Source organism: Meleagris gallopavo, chromosome 4 (genome assembly GCF_905368555.1).
Source record: "Meleagris gallopavo chromosome 4, MGAL_WU_HG_1.1, whole genome shotgun sequence".
In the NCBI taxonomy this organism is placed as follows: Eukaryota; Metazoa; Chordata; class Aves; order Galliformes; family Phasianidae; genus Meleagris; species Meleagris gallopavo.
This window is the reverse complement of record NC_139407.1, coordinates 10750864-10772918: the sequence shown is the minus strand read 5'-3', so window position 1 is coordinate 10772918 and position 22055 is coordinate 10750864. Positions and strand designations below refer to the sequence as shown.

At 36.5% G+C, this 22055-nt stretch overlaps 1 protein-coding gene across 1 annotated transcript in view; it reads left to right on the top strand.

Annotated features, from left to right (window-relative positions):
* Positions 1 to 1556: 1556 nt before the first annotated feature.
* The window catches only part of LOC146544409 (uncharacterized), a 155121-nt gene continuing 134622 nt past the window's right edge, over positions 1557 to 22055 (top strand). Inside the window, exons 1-2 of the mRNA XM_085222146.1 lie at positions 1557 to 1637; positions 1889 to 1995. The gene's annotated coding sequence lies outside the window, so the exon portion shown is untranslated. The remainder of the gene's footprint in view (positions 1638 to 1888; positions 1996 to 22055) is intronic.

The window sequence follows — 22055 nt, the reverse complement described above, 5'->3', positions numbered from 1 at the left end:
AAAACCAAGGGTCAGCTGATTGTTCTAGCAGCTGTGTTTTTGTTTGTTTTCCAATATTAATTAGTTCATCTTTTTGTAGGATTAAGGCTGAGTTGCTAGCATTCTACTTTCAGTAGACTGTTTATGATAAACTTATCTGAATATTTATAACGGTGAAAGGCCCTGAGTTCATCCTGTGCCCCTTCCAGCTTGAAGAAACTGAGGGATTGTGTGGGCTGCTCTCTGTGGACCTAGATGTTTTTATAAACCTCACACCGAATATTCAGTTCTTCTGGGAGGTTTGTGTATCGCTCTGCCAAGCATGGCTTTCCAAAGGGTTTGAACTTTAACATCAAGGGCACTTGTCTGTCTCATGAGTAAGTAATCTGTACAGACAAAACTTTGGGGAACACTTCTAAATGACAGCTGTACATTCCCCGAGACTGCTGTTGTAACAAGAAATCAATGAGCTCCTCTGGAATTGGAATTGTTTTGACATAGCTGAACGGACTGATAATAACTGTAGAGTTGCCAGTAGATTTTTTTTTTTTTAGGTTGTTGTAGTTTTAAAAAGTTTAAATAGTGATTTTTAATATGATGGAAAAATACATGATTTTTAGCAGATGAAGAAGTAATATCCATCTTTCTGGTTTGCTACTAGGAGGGAGCCATGTAAGTGCACAAAGGGTGCTTCTGTAAAAAAAAGTTTTGACAGGCTAACAGTCCTTTGCTTCTTTTGTTTCTTGATGATCTTTAGTTTAGAGATTTCTCACATGGGATTCCGCACTGCATCTTGAGGTCCACCTACCTACATCCTACCTACTACTAGAATGACAGTAAATTCTGAAGATGTAACATTTGAATGGACTAATGATCATTTCTGACATCACATTTCAAAGCATGCCAAAGTTCACCTATTGTTGGGTAGAGCTAAGATACCTACAATCCTTTTCTTTGAAGAAAATAAATTTCTATGAATAAAAGGAAAATTAGGCTAGCACTGAAGAGTAGAAAAAAAAAAAAAGTTAGCAATTAATGATAAAATAGGAAAGGAAAAGTGAATAAAGAAATAAAGGTTCTTTCAGACATGCTTTATCCTCTCAGTTGTGACTTGTTCCAGAATCCATGAACCCACTATTCTCTGCATTTATCAGCTCTCTCTTGATCATTCCTTTATTATCATTGTCCTTCTAACCTTGGCCCAAACTTGAGCATTACAACAGTGAGACGCTTTATTTCTTGTGAGTGCAATGATCACATACAGTATCTGTTAAGTTATATATTCTCATGTTCATTTTTATACTTCTTGTTAATAGTAATTGATATGGAAAAATTTTCAGTCATGCATTGATAGGGAGCTAGAATTGGCTGGTGCACTACTTAATTTTTGAACAATTAAGGAATCTGTGTTTTCTGCTTAGCTCTGAAACAGAATCCATTACAACGTAATCTCGTTCTTATTTGATAAAACATTTATTTTCTAACCTTTCATAGAGAAAGATGCCCTGTTTCAGTGGCCTTACTCTGTTTTAACGTAAAGCAACAAAAACTTAGACATCTTATGCTTTGTCATCTAGGTCTAGTGCTGCATCTGTATATTCGTAAACGTTTTGGAATATCTTCACCAACCCGATGAAAAAGAAACGAGCTTCTGTTGGGTCAGTATCTGTCAGAAGTGAGCGAATACTCAGATATTTCTATTCAAGTGACTGATAAAAATTCCTTTGTTTTCATGGCCATAGTTTTACATTTTCAAAACGTGTATAATATTCTGCAGCTGCAATTTCTCAAATTTGCTTTCCTTGTGGAAATGAAGCTTTGCTGAGAGCTGAATTGCTTGATGCTATGATTTTGTTTACATATCTTTTGAAAGGATGCAATTGGAAATGATGATATCACTGTCTTACAGGTAGCCAACACCCTTGGCTGTGTGAATTTTGGCTGAGATGGTGAGGAGTGTTGCCACCCAAGTATGATTCCACCGCCAACTCCATCGATGTTTCACGCTGAGAATGGGTAATTAGTTTTCATTTAAAAACTTTTTGTTGACAATAAAAAATGGAAATATCACTAGAGAATACTATTTGCTGTTGATTTCAGATAGAATGTACATCAAAATTAATTTTATTTTCATACGGTGGTTTGGATGAAACTGAATCAGCTGGCTTTTGAAATGATTAGTGTTAATACTGGAATGAGTCACATAATTAAATAGAGGGCTGTATACAATTATCCTCACAGCCTTTATTATTTACATCATATTAATATATTTCTGGCCTTCTGTTTTAAGGCCATTGGAACTGAATTTGCTGTCCGCATTTTACAGTTATTCGTATGTTGTCCTGCATAGTGGCAATCCATATTTTATTTTGTCATTTAATTGATATTACAGTAATAATCAATAGAAACTTTAAAGAAACAATGGAAGTACAGAGGTTAAAGGAGTAACACTGATTAGAGTGGTGTTGTATATGGAGTAAATACATACTTTCTCTTGTTACTCAGTTAAATATATGTAGGTGGTAATTGAGACTTGCTGAATTAGAATGTGAAAGCTGAGCTACGTTCATATTCAGAATGGTAGTTTCTTTTGTTCTATGAATAATTCTAAGTAAACGAGCAAAGATCACATGCAATGAAAAAAAGAAAATAAAATAATACATTACTTATTCTTGTCTAAATCCTGACATGATTTAGAAATTTGGGAAAAGAAACCATATCCCTTTACATTGCTAAGAGACTAAAATTCTTTAAGTTACAGAAAAATTGAAAAATCCTCAGCTTTTGAAGTGTTGATAGTACAAACATAAAAAGAACTAAAAATATCCGGGCTTCACTGAAACCAGTGGCGCTTTTGCTAAAACCTGTAGCAGAGACAGAATATTTTCTTGGGTATGTGAGGCATGGAAAATCTGTGACAGGACTTCGTGTCATCCTTTTCTGGTCATATTCAAAATATTCTTCAAAAAGAGAACAGGAGTTTATCAGCAGTTCAGAACCGGTCATGTCTCTGTTGATTTCAGCTATAGTAACTTGTACCACCTAAGAATCTGCCCCAGGATCTTTCTAGAAAGACCTTTCAGTGCTATTTTATTTAAAAGGCAAAAAATTACCCGTGGAACAAAAATTGCCTTGTGCTCTATCCTGTGCATTATTGTTTTAGAATATTATAGTGGTATTGCAAAATTCATAAAGGTAATATAGTTTAATCCTGTTAACCAAAGTGGAATCCAGTTTCTATCCATCATCTTCGATGGTCTTATGATATCCTCTTTGCTAACCAGACTCTTGCTCTGAATTACTGTATTCATTACTTAAAATCCTGAATATAGAAATATTATTACTACTAGGAAGTAATGAGTGAACTAGAAAAATCTGACATCCTTTTCAGATTATACTTTTAGCACTGCTGTTTAAAAATGGAACCTAGTGCTGTTCCACTTGCAAACTTAAAAGCTTTGGCACGCAAGCATGGTCACTGAGAGGTAATGGTCTCACTATCATTTCCATGGCATCACTTCAGATACAACCACCTAAAAAAGTGACTTAAAGATACTGTGGAAATAGTTAGGACTTTAACCATATTGCTGGCTGTAACTGCAGGGAGAGTTCAACAAATCAAAATAGCTCCAAAGTGATACTTCTCCAATTTGCTGTCCTTAATGCTTCACATTCCATTTAGCCTGCAGGAAAGGAATATCTTTTTTTTTTTCTCTTTTTTTTTTTCACCCTAAGAAAGAAGTGTTACTCAGCAGACTTTGCTTTGCAGGGTAGGAAGCCTTTTTAAGCCTTCTAGCTGCTGCACGAACGTGCTGAATATATTGTTTTGGTTGGTAGTTCAAGTATCCTAGCAAGTCCTACTTAGTAATCTATCTGATAAGGCTTGATTGTGCTTCACTGTGTTTAAATTTTTAGGGAAACTGTTTAGATAACAGAAGTGCTCCAGTGCTCACATTTGTGTAAAGCTCCAAAATTAGAAAATGCAGAATTCTGTATCTGAAGGTCTCGGATAAGTGAAATACCAGAAGCGATAGCATACTGTGATATTTTATTCAATATCTTAGCGTTAGCATCAATGGTACCTCGCCTAAGTAATGTATTTATACGTTATTTATATCTGTATTTTTGTTGGTTGAGTTTCATAGTGCTTTGCAGTAGGAGAATCTACGAAAGGACAAGGTCATGTGTAGGTCATCTGAGTTTTCTCTTAATGATAGTGGATTATGCTTTGTGTTTTTGAGAGATTCTTCTGACTTTTCCAGTTAATATCAAGTCATAGGTGGTGATATTTCTATTTGGCATTAAATTTTCATTAAATAATATGCATTGAAAATAGTGTGTTCTCACAGACGGACAGCATCTCATATCCGTATGGAAAATAGTCTTCTTTAAATCCTAAGAACTTTTACTGGGTAACTGGTAAACTGTTTATTATTGTTATTATGCGGTCATTTTCTCTTTTCTAACTGCGCTCATTTATACAGTGCAAGGGGTAGAATGTTAGTGTCTGCTTTCTATTCAGCCCCAGTCTCGGTATCTCAAAGCTGTTACTTCAGTGAAGAATAATTTAAACTGTAGGTCATAGCTGCTGTAAGAAGGAAGAGTTTCCAAAGGAGACTACAGGAATCTTGTTAAAGTTAACGTGTCTCAGACCTAAATCCTGTATTCTGGACACATTCCTTTACCTTTCGTTGAAGATATCCATGTGTGGTTCTAGTGATAGCATTGTTGTAACTGCGATTGTTCAGACTGTTTTGTTTACCTAAAACTCTTCCTTTCCCCTTCTGCCCCAACGTTATTTTCACTGTTCACAGTGTTTTTACTTAAATCCATCATTTTGATAATTTTAACGGGACAATTCTATTTCATGTACTTATGGCACTTCATGTGAAACAGTTCTGCCTTCATTTCCTGTTTATTTTTAGATGTTAATTTTCAGACTTTTTCCATTCCCTTGGGTTTTTTAAAATCCTGTTTGGTACAAACCAGGGTGGTCCAACTGGCAGCCCAAGGAACAATTCCATCTGGCCTACTGCATTTGCCAAGGAGGAGCTAGGAAACGCCTGTAAGGGCACGCGCTGCCCTCACAAGCAAATACTACCTATTGCTCAGATACTTAACTGTGCTTAAAGCCCAACTCTTGTGCCTTGTCCATCCAGAAAAAGAGGCTGAGACTGGTCTTAACCTTTTTCCTGAGCTCAGCCAAATGTCTGGAGCGGCTAGCTATGCTTTCAAAACAATCTTCAAGGGGGGTACTTCAAGTGGAAACGTGCACCTGTCCTGAAAAATGGTGGGCTGCTGTTGTTTTTCCTCGTTAGATTGACAGAAAACTCTGCTTAATTCTCAGATCAGTTGGAGCTAGTTAGAATTTTAATATCAACCTCAGCAAAACTGTTATTATTCATTCATAGTATCTTTGCTGGCTTTGCATTTGTCTTCTGTATGTGTTTTCTAGCATTTCACTCTTTTTCCCTTATGCAGGTTAGCATAGTGATGGTAATCAAGCTCTGTCCATTGAAATTACTGTGAGAACCAACTATTTTTTGTCTGATTATATAATTTCAAAGGATTTCATTTGGCTGCTGTGTACTTATTTCTTTGTTGGATAATATTCTACCTTTAGAGATACTGTGGTGCCATACTTGAAATGAGTGCATCTGCCAACATACAGGTTCTCTCAAGCAGTTCTCACTGAAGCTGAACTTTTTCTATGTATTTATCCATTATGTTTAACATTAGCTCCCAATCTATAACAAAACGAGCAATACTAAGCATGAGCTCTAACCAGTGCCTCATAAACAGTAATATCACATCCTTTGTTGTGTATTCCATCTCCATTAAAAATAATTATAATGTTTAGGTGGAATGAGGCAGATTACAGCTTGGTAAAAGACTGCAGAAGCAAGATATCAAGTGTACATTTACTATTACCATGTATCTTTGAGTGATGACAGCAGAACTGTGTCAGTTTCAGTATCCTTATTCAAAGCACTGTTGCACATGGAATTATCAAACATGTAAGAGAAATGTACAAAATATAACACAGCATTTACATTTTATGCTAACGGCTTTTTATCCTACTACCTTTTAAATTGTAGAACAATATTGGATTAACATTTGTAACTCAGAAGCTCTTTCCTGCTTAGAGCGTTCAACAGCACAACTGCTCTATTCAGTCTGCACTCATTTATTTTAAAATATTTCTTTTTGTTTATTGTTCTTGGTCCTCCACTCTGGTCTGTAGTGTTCCCCATTTGTTCCCCATTATACTCTGCATCTCCAATTTTGGTTAAAAAACCGCCATGTATTTCTGATACGGATCATCTTGCCAGGGCTTCTTTTTGGTCTTCATTAATCTCCCTTGTTTTCTCTCTCCTCTTTGTCTGTTCTTTCTTATTGTCTTGTGTCTCACCCTTTTTGCTGTCTATGGCTAGGACGTCTTATGTCTTTCTTTCCTTTTCCTTCTTTTTCCTTTTAATGCTCAACTGTTTCTTTTAATACTGATTTTCCTTCACCTTCTTTTGGTGTTCCATTTCCCCTCTCTGATTTGATCTCTTTATCTTTCAGTCTTTTTTCTTTTTCTTTCTGCCCTATTCAGTTTGCTTTCTATCCTTTTGCTTTCCTATCCTATGCTTTCTCTTTATTAATATTGTCTGTCATCTGAAATATGACTGATAATGACAGAAAAGAGGAGAGGAAGATAACAGCTGAAAGAATTAAGACATGAACTAACTTTCAGAGAAGGCTTTTTTTTTCAGGAATAAATAATTGAATGAAATCATGAAATAAGAACAGAAACAAAAAAGACCGAATTGCTTATGGCTAATTATTCATCAGTGAGTGGAGCTTACTTGAAAATTGTGGTTGATGATGTTGTAGGACTATGCAACAGCTATAAAATTATATAAAGCATAAGTAGAGGCAAAAAAAAATAGCTATAACATAGTCATGGTGTGCATGTCTCTGGCCATGTTCATAGAGAAAGTAGGATAAGGAGAGATTAGTGAAAGAAATAAATACAGAAAGAAGACCAGGAAACTATGCAGTCATACATGAAGTATGAAAAGCTGGTGAATCAGAGGCAATAAAGACTTACATCAAGTATTTGGAGCAGGTTGAAAAACAGAAAAAGTAGCACAGAACTGAGAACAAGCAGTAATTATTCTGCTACATGGAAAAACAGGAGCAGTGGAAATGGCTGCAGAACCAGCCTACTGAGGGTACCAGACATACTCTGTTCATTAAAGTGTTTTCAAACAGGATGCGAAACTGTCTCGATAAGACACTGATGTACTGGGGAGCCAGTGCTTTTCAAGGGGTATGGTGCATATTGATTAAATGGTCCATTGACTATATTGTAGAAAGTGATCAATTAGAAGAATTTAGGTCATACTTACCCGTTGGATAGTGGTTACTCAATATTTTTGAATTGTACTAGTGAAGTTTCCAAAATATTTGTCTAGCTTCTGTTACTTGTATTCATGTTTTCTGAACAAAAATGTATTCTCAGAGTTGTTATCCTGATTTAGGGAAATCACTGCCAGATTAGCAGAATATGGCAAGGCACTGACATACATAACTGGAGTAACAGTCCTATAGAAGTATCACAAGTTTTTCAGAGGCGGTATGTGCAAGAAATCATTTTTTCAATATAAATGTTCATGCATGTTGCTTCTACAGCATTTCTAAAATGCTTGTCACCAAAGATTATCAATAAGTGGTGTGCATTGTCACAGTATGTTGCTTGGTGAAAACCTTAGAGAAGCACCAGTGAATCATCTATAGTTTACCAGTACAGCGAATAATTTGATGGCATTACCTGCGTGGCCAGAATGTTTTCTAGCTTGTAAGTCTCATTTCCTGAAAAAAATTATCCAAGGAAAAGGTATCAGACACCTGAGTATCATGAATTTCACTAAATAAATGTGAAAGACGCATATCCTTAATTGAAAAATAAACAAAGTATGCAACATTTAACTGAAAACTCAACGTAAAGGCAAAGTTGGGTGGAAAGAAAGACAACACAAAGTACTTCAGTGTACACTTGTTGTGCTAAAGAATTCTTACCAGCGTCTGTGGGACATGTGCATAAGGAATGAAGAGTAAGAGGTGTATAATATGTTGTTTTCAATTATTGTCTCAGAGAAGAAAAAAACAAAGTAGATTAAAAACATTTCATTAAAAAAAATACTAAGGAACATTTTATCTGGGAAAAGATTACATACTGCAGGCTCATTACAGTAGTGCTATTTTAACGTGTGAATGATTCATTTTTATAGCAATTTGAAGATGAGAAAGAAAAAAGAACAGGCAGTGCTGTACTTAAATAGTTATGGGCCCTCAACCTGCAGTCTTGCCAGTTGCAGTAAGTATAAGCAGTTGCAGTATCTGATAGAACAGTGGATATATATCCCTTATTACGACATAATATACCTGAACAATTTTCACAACCTGTGAGTCTGTGCAAGGTAACAGGCACTTTACTGAGAGCCCTTTGATTTTCATGCTCTTCTGGCTCATTCCTTGCTATGCATTAACTTTTCTTTGTAGGTATATAGGAGTGGAAATTATACCAACGTGGTGTTAAAAGCTTTTATTACAGACATACATGAAGACAGAAAAGATGACCAAAATGCAAACTTCTCTTTTAAATGTTGTTGTGTTTTTTGTTTGTTTGTTTTATGTTACTTCTATTACATATGGTTGCAGTAAAGAAATGAAGGGGATTATCTCCCTCAAGTGAAGCAGATATTTTACTGAGCCAAGTCTGAAATCTTGTTCTTTGTAAGGAAGCAAGAGAGAATGCCTATTTATGGTATTTTGCAGCTGCACTGAAGGAAATATTCCCCTCAGATTGTGTTGAGTGGTTCCATAGTACACAACGTTTGTGGTCCCTCTGTTGAGCCAAGAGCCATGTAAGCTACTTCTACTCAGACTGGACCTTAAGGATCTGATCCTCAGACATGAAGACAGTCCTTCACAAATTTATCATTCAGTGAATTCAAAATTTTCTACAATAAACAGAATTTGTTCCTGTCCTAGTGGCATGGGTTGCTGACTCATTGCTAGTTGATCTTTTAAAGTATAACTCCCTGTGTTCAAGGAGTTACAAAGATCTCACTAGCTTTCCACAAGAGACAGTGAGAACTGTAGTCCATAGTGTATCTCCATAGCTATTTGCATTGAAACGTGTAAATTATGGCCCAGTTTTGTGTTTTTGTGCAGCGTATTATATGGAGGTCAAAGAGCTAAGGGTTCGTCTGCTTCCAAACTATGTGTGCTGAAAAGCAATACTATTTGAGGACACTGTTATCTTGACTACTTTGGAACTGTCTCCCATCAGTGGATGTGAGAACTAGGGGTGTCTGGCTCCTTTTGTGTTCCTGTAGCCCTACAACCTAGTTCCTAGCATGCATCTGTTATTTACAAAAGTATCAATAAATTCTGGATGGGAAGTTCAGTAAGTTAATTAACTCAGGAAACTTTTATCTTCATAGCCCTACTGAGCAGTAGGGCGGTTTGGCCCAGAGGGAGCAGTGTCTGTCATTCAGAGCAAGCCTGTCTATCCCTATTTGGTACTGTGTTTGCTCCAGTTAAATGTACCTCAACTGAGTTGACAACACAGCATAACTTCTTGATTGCATAATGTTTGCCCTGATTGCTTTGTGTGTGACCTTTCTAGCCAAACCCTGCCTTGAGTAGCTAATTTCCATGTGGGATTTTCTGTGTGATTATTACTGTATTAAATGAGTTCTCTGCAAACAAGAAATAATTTATTTTGTGAAATGAGCTGCTATGTCTCCACAGAAATATGTGTGTACTTGAAACACTGAAAGAGCAAATCCTGCTTTTTCAAGAATGTCCAGTCCTCAGAATTTAGGAGACTTTTGGTCTGACTGCTTATATGGTTTGGAGCTGTTTATAGGGCTTGAAGTGTGAAGGAAAAAAAAATAAAAAAGAAAAACTCCTGTTGACTTCTGTTGCTGTTGTAAGAATTCAGGTCTTCTGGCAGACTTCAGAGACAGAACACAGTTCCAATAAAGCAGCCTTCCATTCCATTTTTGAGACCTTTCTTTTCTCACCTCTTACCTTTCACTTGAGCAGTCTATTCACTCATCAGTTATAGTGCTGATTATTCCCCTTGGATCTCCTCCTGTTTGGCTGAAGATGAACTTTTACATTCACATTCAGATGACAGAACTGATCTTTGATTTTCTTGGTCCTTCCAGTGCACCATTGGCTCCCTGGAGCAAATAAGGCTAATGCCTAAGCCTAAACCTTAATTTTTATAAACGCTATGACTATTGAACAATCCAGGATGGTTATATTAATGTAAAAGAGATTAAATATAGTCATTATGGATGCAGGAAGCAATTAAAGGTTGCACAGGTGAATAATACTGATATGTTTTGAATTTTGAGTAAGACTTTGTGGCCTGTTTCATACTTCATACAGATTTTAATGGACCATCCTGTCTCACAAGGTAACATAAATAAACAAAATAAGATGTTCCTGAAAAGCAGTTGTGATTAGGTAGAATGAAATAGACTGCTACATTGGTATTAATGGAGATTTCGCATAGCTGTAGCACAGATTCTTGCATGTCTCCAGATGGAGTATCTGGCACCAGCCATAAGCTGTCATCTCTTTTGTGGGTTGGCCACAGCATGGAGAAGATGCATTCAGTTTAGCAGTGAATTTCCCTGCCATGTACCTACAGCAGAGGGGTGTTGAAAACTGTGAGCTGTGTGTCCTATTCCAGGTTCTTGTGGGAAGCAGTTGTTCTAATTTTCTGCACACTTTTCCCACCAATTTGCCACTTCTGCTCTTGTCCATTAGTATATCACACGTGGCCAGCAATCTTTTCTGGTAGCCCTTTGTCTGCTGTCAAACCTTCCCATCCACACAGATTCTCTTTTCACTCTCTTTTTTTATGAGCACTGTGTCTTCCAAACCAAGTGATTCTTTCTCTGAGCTGTGTGTATAACAAGAGGAACATTGAGAACAGAGGAAGACTGTTTGCCTCTTTTCTGTTCCAGTGCCCAGTTCCATAATTGTTTCTGGCAGCTATGAGGAGCTGTTGCAAGAAAAAGCTGTGTTCAGTTCTAGAAGACAAAATGTGAAAGCAGACTCCATAAGGAATGTTGCTTGATACCCTCTAACAAGATTTTATTTAGCACGTGCAAACTCTTGATATTTATCAGAAGTTTATAGCTTGTCTAAACAGGGTGAGATTGCATAGTGACAGTGAAAAGCATCCTGCCAAATTTTAAGTCGTTTCTTCAAAGAATGAAGATTGAAGACCCTCTCAGTGAAACAATTTGTAAGAATTTTTTTTTAACACAGGCAGAACTGTATAATTTAGCATCTTTATTGCTTTTACAGAAATGAAGTTAAAACCATGAAATCAGTAATGTAATGGCATACATGTTTAGATGATGCTTCTAGAGACAGCATCATTTGACTAATACTGTAGAAAGTTATAGATTCATCCACAGAACAGGAGTTACTAGAAAAACAAAATATCTATTTTCTAGAAGAAAATAAAAAGCAGGGGAAATTTTTAATGTGTATCTGACTCTACATAAAATAAAATTCATCAAACCATCTGATATAAAATTAACAGGTTTTGATAACTACCAGGTTGATCTCATTAAAAAAAGAATAGAAAAGGAATGATTTAATCTGCTGATCAATAAATATAACTATACATTCTTATATGCCAATGGGATCACTTTGTTTTCCTTGAATACTCTTTGTGGATTTACAGTCTGGTCAGCTTCGGTATCTGCAGAGAATGCATTATATCCTGAGTGGAAAGCTGCTCCTTCCTCAGGAGAGTCATATAGCACTTAAATATTGGTTTATCCTTGGCGTGATTGGAGACTGCTCTGGAAGCCTTCTCTGATTGTTAGGTTTATTGAGGAATATTATGAAAGAATTTTGGAGGGAACAGAATACCCCATCTGCTTAATAGCTGGGGAGACTGAATGGGTGAATTATGTTGTTTCTGCTGCTGGCCATTCTGAAACCAGACTGCCATTCAAGAAGAGACAGCGAAGCCAAGTCACTTACCTAAGACAGGCTGAAATGGCAAGAGCATTACCTCATCTTCTCTTTCTTCTAGTTACAGTAGGTCTAAAATATATAAAGGATGGGGAGTGAAGATTCCCGAACTCTTTGCCAACTCTTTGACCCTGGGTTTTTCCTCACACCTGATCTAAATTATCTGTATCATTGATCAGGATGAGTATCAAGTGCACCCTCGGTAAGTTCGCAGATTGTACCAAGTTAGGCAGGACTGTTGATCTGCTTGAGGATAGGAAGGTATTGCGCAGGGATCTGAATGTAAATTTGGTTGCAGTTTGCTGTCAAGATTATTTGAATAATCAGATATCTCACTTTCTAAGGTCCTTAAGGAAATGCATAATTTTAGTTTGTCTACCATTCATGAGATTATTTTTTTTCTGTTTGATTTTGAAATGTTTTTAGTGAATTGAACTATTCAATTTGAGGTGAAATCTGAGCTGGATGGAATTAAATCCAGATTCTGATGACTAGCAGCAGCAATCTGTGAATTACAGGCATATATGTTTAATATCTCCCTTGAGAGTAGGAAAGTTCTTCAAATGTTGAAACTGGCTTAAATAATTTAAGTTAATAGGACTGGTGAAAATTCTTTGGCTAATAATGTTAGTCTGATTTCTTCATTTCCATTTGAAAATAGAATATTTGTAATAGCTGTTAATAGTGTGTTGATTTATTTGACTCTGTTACTCAGCGGCATGGTTTGTGTCCCTATACTTCCATCTTAGAACTGATGAGATTAATATTATCAAATTACTTAAAAAAATATATATTTCTGTCAAGCACGTGCTTATGGTTTTTTATATTCCTGTTTTTGCTTGGTGTAGTAAGAGCAAGCAGAATGCCTGGCTATTTTTTTCGCTGTTTCTGTGAAAGATGTGGCGAGTGATACAGCTGATATTATTATTATTATCATATTATTGTCATTATTATTATTGTTGATGTTATTGTTGCTATTATTACCTTGGCTGGAAATGCTGATTCATTGACACTTTCACTGGAAATGAGGATAAAATAAATGAACGAAAAATGAATGGGGCACTGTGACTGCATTGCAGAAGGCCAAATTTCAAATCCCACTCTGACTCTAAAATAAAGGCAGACAGGAATGCTTTTATTGGTAATACTGAGTCTCTCCTTGCTCTTATTTTATGGAGAAGCTTTGAAACTTCTGGGGTTAATTCTAACATGGAGCAGATTTTTGAGATTTTTGAGATTTCAATGTTTCACAGGAAAGGAACAGTTTACCATTTAGCTACAGTGTCAACAACTAGCATGAAGTAAAACAATTCTCAGTACCATTCATTCTGTCTTGTCCATGTTTAAAATTTCCTATTCTTATTCACCAGATATCCAGGTTATTGGTAGAAGGGTGCTTCTGTTCGCTTTACAAAAATGGACCTATTTAATTTCACAATGACAGGATTTTTAGGAGTAAATGAAATGTTGCAACATAAAAATTGCTTGTAGGTATGAATTAAGCTTTCATCTCATTTTTCCTTAGATTCCTCCATTTTCTTCCTTCATGATTTCAAGTCCCAGTATCTGTACTTCAGCATTTGTAGATCATTGCTACTTATCTCCTTGCAGACAGAAATAAGCAGCATTATATTACACCCACATTTCTTTCTAGCAGTTTTCATTCATTACAAGTTCTATTATAACTCACTTTGGGATTTCTGGTGATCCTCTACCCATCACTCTTCTTGACTTTATTTGTATCCTCTTCCTTTAGTCAGAGATGAGGTCTTTCTCTTCTGTTATACTGTTAAGCCACACAGCTATGAGTTTGTTCTACTTTAGTGAACTTCTGCAGTCTCTTCTTCTAATGCAGCCAAACCCAACATTCCCTTTCTTTTCAGAGCAGTTTTTTAACTTCTTCGTTAACGCCATCATGTTCAATATTTAGCCTCGTAAAATATTCTGAATTACTGTTTAGGGATGCTACAAAATAAAAGATACGCCATTGTATTTTACTGTACAAAGGAGGAGTTGTGAGGAACTTGCCCCAGTTTTAATGGTGATAATGCAGTAATAGCACCACTGTTACATACTGTATGGGAACAACAGTGCTTAGTGTATTTATAAACTGTAAGGGGGTATGTAATCCAGATATCAGGACTGCTTGCTTAGGATCTCCAAGTTGAAATAGAATACATTTTCTGATTTTATAGTAACAGCAACTTGGCAATGGCTGCTAAATCAAAAAGTCTTGTTAAAATCCGGGAGGACCAGACATGTGCAGATTTAACCTGAACATTCAGTGCAATATAGGGGTACCCACATACCTGAATAACTAAGGAAGTTTAATTCTTGCTTGGAAAACATGGATTTACAGAAGAAAATAAGTTGACGTGTTCCTCAGTAGCCGTACAGCAGGATGGTTTCTTGTAGCTGGCTCAAACATCTCTGCCCTCCAGTTGTTTTTTGTTTTTGTTTTTGTTTTTTTTTGTACAGACTTTTCTGTAATGTAAGTTACACACTAAATGTTTCTTTATTGCCGTGTAAAAAAAATATGCATTTGAAGATTACCTCCAGAAGGGGTATAGTAAATAGGTAGAATTTAAAGCACATTATACTTTATTGCATGTTGTCATCAGTAAAAAGTCAGGGAGGCTTTAAAAAATAGAGTTAATCAAATACAGAAACTGTTAAGTAAAACAATTTTTATGAGTCCCTCATAAGGCATAGCTAGGAGAAAACTTCTAGCTTGCAATGTTGTATACTTTGTCAGTTATCTAAGAGAAACAAAACCAAATTTAACTCATGGGAAGCATGACTCTTGACATTCAGAACTTTAGAAGCTCCTGCCCTGGAAGTGATTATTTTTCTGCTCATTTTCTATAGCTAAAAATAGACTATGGTAGGGTTACTGGTTGGTAAGCAATTTGAGAATTAATTTTCATGTCTTATAATATCATATATGATTTATGTTACAGTCTTTAGTTAGCTACTTAAAGCTGCTTCGTAGCAAAACTGCTTTTAATAAATATGACAGAGACCATCACCTTCTGAAAAGGCAGCATGTGTCATTAAAATAAAGGCAGTCATACAATAGCTTTAAAAGAGGAAAGCCACGGCTGAACAAGCAGCTTTTATGTTCTTTTGTGTTGGACCACCTCAGGGAGTAAGGAGTAAGTTTAGTTTATTGCCTTAGTTTAGCTTTTGGTTTAGTTCTAAACTGAAATTTTCTGGCAGCAAGCTGTCATGGGTTCATAATAGGGTAGTATTCCAGAAAGTGCACTAGTACAAATACTGTCAAATGTTGGCAGTGTACAAAACGCAACAGGCACAGATTTATTTGTCCCTCTCTTTGTTGTAATGTTTGAATGTGCAGGTATACGTATATATGAGACTGCATGAATAAAGCCTACTATATATGCATGAGTTTGAAAAGGAAACAACAATTTTCTGTTGTGTTAATATGCATGACAGATAACTTCACTGAATTCAAAGCAGTTTTGCAGTGTAAAGCAGTGTAAGAAAAGAGTCAAACCTCACGTGTATCAAGGACATAGATCACATTCTATTTTATTGTAAGAGAAATCACATACAAATGTAGCTGCATACACACACAAACTATATTAAAGGAACATTGTCAACGTTATCAAGTTCAGCAGTCGAATGACAGGACTTAATATATTAGCATGACCTGTGCAGCTGGATTTGAACTTCTGTGTATGCACTGTGTTTAATTACATGACCACACACATTCTGTTTGACAGTGCTCAGAACAGGAAAACACGTACTAAGGCATGACTTCTGCTGTTGTGGGGAAGCTGATAAAACTGCATATAAACTATAACAAAATGCTGTTTTCAGTTATGTTCTTCTTTAGATAATAACCTTGAACATAACTCTTGCTTTTTGCATATACATCCCTGCACTGTTTTAAGCTGTATTGGATCTAGATCTAAACTGGAGTAGATTATGGAATCTGTGGCATGTGGTCTTTCTTACTCCCAGGAAGCATGAAAGAGGGGTTGTCCTTCGGGAATGCAGAGGGAAATGAAGGCAAACATATATAAAGAAATGTATTAAAACTGAAGGAACAAACTGGAACAAGAGAGAGAGGAATGGAGAGTAGAGATAACAGACTTGTGATAGCATTTGGGAAGACGGAAGGAGAAAGAACTTGGGAGCTTTTGATGGAGTAAAATCAGTACCTCATATGTTTACATTTAATTACGAGATTATTCTGTTTTTCCACAGAATTCCTACCTCATGCAGGATGCACATAATGAGTAGCTATTAAATACATTGTGTTACCCTTATCATATGTGGCCCGAAGCCCTACTTATTGCAGACATTTTATATTCTTGTCCAAAGGCAAAATTATTCATTTCTTTGGAAATTTTTGTAATGTGTGTTTCTCAAACATTTTCAATAACACTAATTCCAGTGTTTCCTAACTTGAAGTTGCAGCCTTAATATTCTTATAACATCATTAGTAGTAATTATAGGTACACGTGTGTATTTATACAGTATAGTGTGAGCAAACAAGCAGGTGTATAACTGTTAATTGGTAAGGTGTGAGAAACACAAGGTTATGTGAGGACATGAAGAGCTCTAATAGTGACTGGCAAGAAGAGAAAGCAAAGATATTCTGTACTGTTTTCAACCATTGTGTTACATCATGCAATTTTGCAGAGATTAGTCATTATATCAAAACATTGATGGAAATAATAGTGAAAAGGAGTTGGAGGACTTCAACGTATATGAGGTAACTCTGTAAGAGTTACAAATGACTTCTGGCATTTTAAGGTGAAAAGGAAAAACAACAGCCTTTCTGGTGTTTATTATTATTCTTGTTGTTTTATTTTATTTTTAATACCCCATCGCAATATGGTGATATAAGTGAAAATTTTATGAGCATGTACAGGAATTGGGTAGAGAAGAAGTACATCAGTTACTGTCAAGTAGTTTTGTCATTTTAAGTATTTTCACTTGTGTGGTCCCAAGCGGCCAGGGCCCCTTGCTTGTGAGTGCCCAAGGGAGGAACAGTCAAGAGTATGATGAGCTGAGTTGTTTCCAGTAGTGAGTTCCAGGAACTGCTCTGTGTCAAACATCTATGTCATTTAAAATGAAAGGCAAGGGGAAAAAAAAAAAAAAAAAAAAAAAAAAAAAAAAAAAAAAAGAACAGTTTGGACATATCTTTTTTTCTTTCAGGAGCAAAATAGTTTCAACAAATTTAATGGTACATTTCTAGAAAATTACTGCCCTGTATCTTAATTAAATTATTTGATTTGTCTACCTTACTTCCGTATCCAACACTTATATTTACTTGTGGTTTTTTTAAGTGGGGCTAAAATGAATGGAAACAAAGCAAAACATATGGACAGTGAGGAAGTAGATGAAACCTGATCATGAATATATGAATTATTATTGAACTGATCAAAAGTATATTTAAGTGCACGTATAGTAACATTTATTTTCAATACCATTGACATAAGAGGAGGATAAAAATATTTAACATGTTCAGTTTGTGATGAAAGAGCAATCCCAGCATTTGCTGTTAGATAAACATTAATAGGAATGTTGTTGAAGCAGAAAAGAATTGCTGAGGAGCGAAACTGTATCGAATAGGTCCCTTTTTCAGTGCAGATTATAAAATAAAAACCAATATGGTGTATATGCATATTTATAACTTGTATAGTACTTCATAAAATCAAAGGTTAAGAACTAGTTCATACGCATCTGTATGCGTATGCCTTAACAACTCTTTATTTGACAGAATATGAGCAATATTCAAGTGTTATTTTGTTTGAAACATTAGCATGGAACATTTTATTTATTGTCCCCATTATTGAAGAAGATGGTGATCAGTATGTTCAGCTAAGTTTCGTGTGATTTTGAGGTCACAGTTTGACAATTGGTGTAAACCAGTTTAAGCATTTTCTGCTACTGTCCCACCACTTTTCTGCTCCAGGCTATGGGTTATAATGCCTTCTTCTGGCACCACCATTCATGCAGCTGTGTAATTGGTTGGATCAGAGAGCTGATCTGCCTGTAAAGTAATTAATTAATTTTGCTAGTTTTCAGCTGAATAGAGTCAATCCATCTGATTCCAGCAATCCAGTGCTGGCACAAAGGAGGGGCCAAGAATTCAAGGAAATACAGGGAACTCTCCCTTTTGGTGGCAGCGTAGACGTGGATTGTGAAATAAACTAGTTTGTGAAACTGCTCCTGAATTGTGATGAACAACATGCTCTAGAGAGGATGGGGAAATAAAAAATGAACTAGCAAATTGTAAATGGGTACTTCATAATCAGTGGAAGTACTTGTAGGAAACAAAACATTCAGTTCTACTTTTCATGGAGTGAAGAGGAAGTATTTCTTCTCCATGAGCCTAATCTTAAGAATCTATAGAAAAATCATCATATTTTCAGTGTAAGATGGATCAATTCCTGCTTGATGGTAACATGATTCAAACTGAATGACTAACAGAGAAATGACAGTGAGAAGTTTGCCAAAGGAAAACTTCATTACTGAATATCCATCAATGAGTGGAATGATCTTAAATATAATTATTTGAAACTAAAACTATTAACAAGTCATATAATAAGGACAAAGTATAATATGGCTTGCTGCTTGAAAAATATGTTTTAAAGGTTGTTTTTTTTTAATTTTACTACTAGAGGTCTGATAACTTATACAGTGTTACTTATGTATCCTGTTCAAATATGTGCTGTAATTTGCTTAAATTCCAATTTCTGATGTGAATATTTTTGGGAGGCACATTTTAATTTTGACTTTCACTTATAAATAAGTTTAAAATTGGTTCCTTGGTCATAGTGGCAGTAGTTGCTGAGATGAATGCAATATGGGTACAGTCACAATTAGTTAATTTCTACATTGACTGTATCTTCATGCCAGTAGGGAGATTATAGCATTCATTTATCCTGGAAAACTACAGCTTGCTTCTAAGCACCAAATTTCCAAAAACCTTGGAGAATGCAATAAAGAGACTAGGCTACAGAAATTATTTAGAAGATAAAATTATATGTTTTCAATACAACTAGTAAGTAATTTGCTTTCTTGGCAAAGATTCTGTAAGATTAATATTAAAATTTTCTCTCTCATTTAGCTAGTTAGGTGATGGTCAGTGGCTACGTCTTGCTGGCCGTGTCTTCTCCTTTCTCTTTTCCTTAACCCACCTCCCAAGGATGCACTACTAACACAAGTGTGTTAGCCATCCAGAATTAGATTTATAAAGTTTTCTGGCCTTCTGAGTTGCTTTTCTCACATTCATATGATTCTTCCCTGCCAACTTAGCCTTCTGTCCTCCACCCACCACTGTTTTGATTCATTTCCCTCATGACGCGTGCCTAAATATTGCCCAACCCATGTGGAAAGTCCTTAATTCTTGTCAAGACAGGGTCATGACTAGCCCACCCAGGAAGATCAGAACCAAAGCTCCCAAACTGGGAACAAGGCTTGCCCACCAGTATAAAAGCCATTATTCCCTCATGGTTATCCAGCTTTGGTTTAGCAGACAGTTTGAACAGAGGCACAGAAGGTATGTGTTAGAAGAGATGGGATAGAGTAGGAAATAGCAATAGATTTATCAGGGACATAAAGGGGAAGATGGGAACTGCACGAGACACAACTGGAGTGGGAAGACTGACTATAAGATGGAATATAAGAGGAATTCTGCTGAGGTTAGAGGTATGGGACAGAGATGGCCAGTGGGTGAATGGGATAGGGAAAACCAGACTTCGTTAGTTAGCCAGTATGTTTCCCCTTAGTTGTGTCTGGTCACTTGAAGGAGCTGGGGAAAAGAAACGTGGCAGAGGACCAGCAGGCCACCTACTCCAGCTTTCTTAGTCTCACTGGGGAGCATTGAATTGAAAAGAATTACTGAGTAGACTGAGGCAGTGCTTAGTTGTGGGACAAGCCCACCCGTAGTTCTGTGATGCATTTGGCCACCTCCATCGAAGTCTGTGATGAGTATTGCCCTTGGTCCATTTGCTAATTTAACTGTATGTCCATGTTGTCAGTCCACACTGTCCAATCCATAGTCTGTAGGATACTTAGGAAATAAAAAAGCTAGTAAATAATGAGAGGAACAAATCAAGTTCTTCAGAGATTTGGAACACTGTAATCTGACCATCTGAGAATTTGCAGGAAATTTTCATACATTTTGAGGATGGTGTGGACATGGAGCAGGACGTCAACACTAGAGAGCTCCATTAACCCCAGCTCTGCCTTTCTCAGATGGTAGTAGACATATGGTATGAATATAATTACCATTTCAAAAATGCTGGCCTCTGTTTTACATACATCTGTGTCCCTTTTCTAGAATAGGTGTACAGTCTGTTTCCAGCCCAGTCTTGAGATACCCTTGAGCCTGACAGTTCACTAATAGCAGACTTCTTTGTTAGTGCTTTTGAGGCAGAGGACATTTCCAGCTATTCTGCTACCCTATGTATCTGCTCTCAGGTAGCAGAAATGTGATATGCATAGAGGTATTATTTCCTAGTCAGATTTTATTAGACAGTAGCATTATTTGCCTATCCTTTAGAGTTTGAATGTGTCATCCACCAAAACTGTTCTTCACATGCTTTCCTGGAAATGAGTGAGGGGACACAGTGGTCACACTGGGAAAGCTGTCATTGTTAACTTGGAAATTTTTGAACTATGTAAGATAAGCCAAGTTGTGGCTACATACACCCATGTTGTTTTGCAGATGTGTCTCTTGCTACCTGAAAAAGAACACTTATCAAACATGGGAAAAACACGGATTAATAACCTTTATCTTTCTTCTTACACATTATTCCACCTCGTGGAATGAAAATTCCATTTTCTGGAGTTCAGTTCTCACAGTGGACATCACGTAGCACTGCAGTTTCTTGTTCAAAGACAGTTGCATCATTCCACTCAGGCTATGGTATTTACTCCTTTTTTGTGTGTACTTTATCCTATGGCATCTTGCGAAGTAGCGTAAGTTCTTAGGACCCCTTTTAAAGTCTTTGACTTTTATGATGATTGTTGTGCTGAGTATAATGAAGTGGAGCAGCTAGTCCTAAATACATGGCCCTCTTACATGACTTCTTTTGACTTAGAGCAGTCAACTAGGTGGTATGTCCGGCTGTGTAGTGGCTAATCTCAGTTTCCTGTCTCTGTTATTGGACCTTAGTTTGAGTCTTGGTAGTTGTTAGTGGAGGTTGATCTTAGGAGTTTGTCTATACGTAAATTTCTTTCGAAAAACCTCTTACATGACTGACTGACTAGACCAGCAATCTGCTTGTTTCCTCTCAGAGCTCACTGCCTAGTCCTTCAATCGATATGCAGTTGCTTCAGGAAAGGAACAGCAGAAACCAGAGTAAGGCAAGAATGTGTGTAAGAACTGCATTTTCTAGAAGTAAAGGGAAGATAGAGTACCCATGGCTCTGCTCAGAGGTAGTGGAGGGCTATGACTCTCTCAGTTGACCAGTGAAAACAGCCTGGGAGTCAGTCTCTAGTGATGGTTCACATCTTCTAACTGGAAGGCTGAAATAAATTGTGGATAGGGAAAACAGAGATTTACTTATCAGTTAAGAAATGGCCTAGTAGCTTATCTTAAAAGACATAATATATGAATTCATATTTTGTTCAAATCATTGATTCAGATCGTCTCAACTCCTCAAATCCTATCAGTACAGTTAGAACGCAGCAAGCATACTTTTTAATTATGATGGTTTAGAGACTGCAGCCTAAGATGGAGGACAGCCCACTAACTGTACACTAACCATATAGCAAGCAGATGTAACCAGTGTGAAGATACAGATTCTTGGTAGAGTTCCTAATGTCAGCATTTTTGTTCCGGGCTATACATGCAAATTGCGGTGAGAGGTATGTGGAGAGTTGTGTCTACCAGTTTACATAACGCTTCTTCTGAGGCAATCTCAGTATGGATGCATTCAGTAGAATTTCCACAACATGCAAAGTTTTGTAATACATGGACAGATATTTAGGGAAAATGTTTTGGAGCACTTTCACAGAGTGAT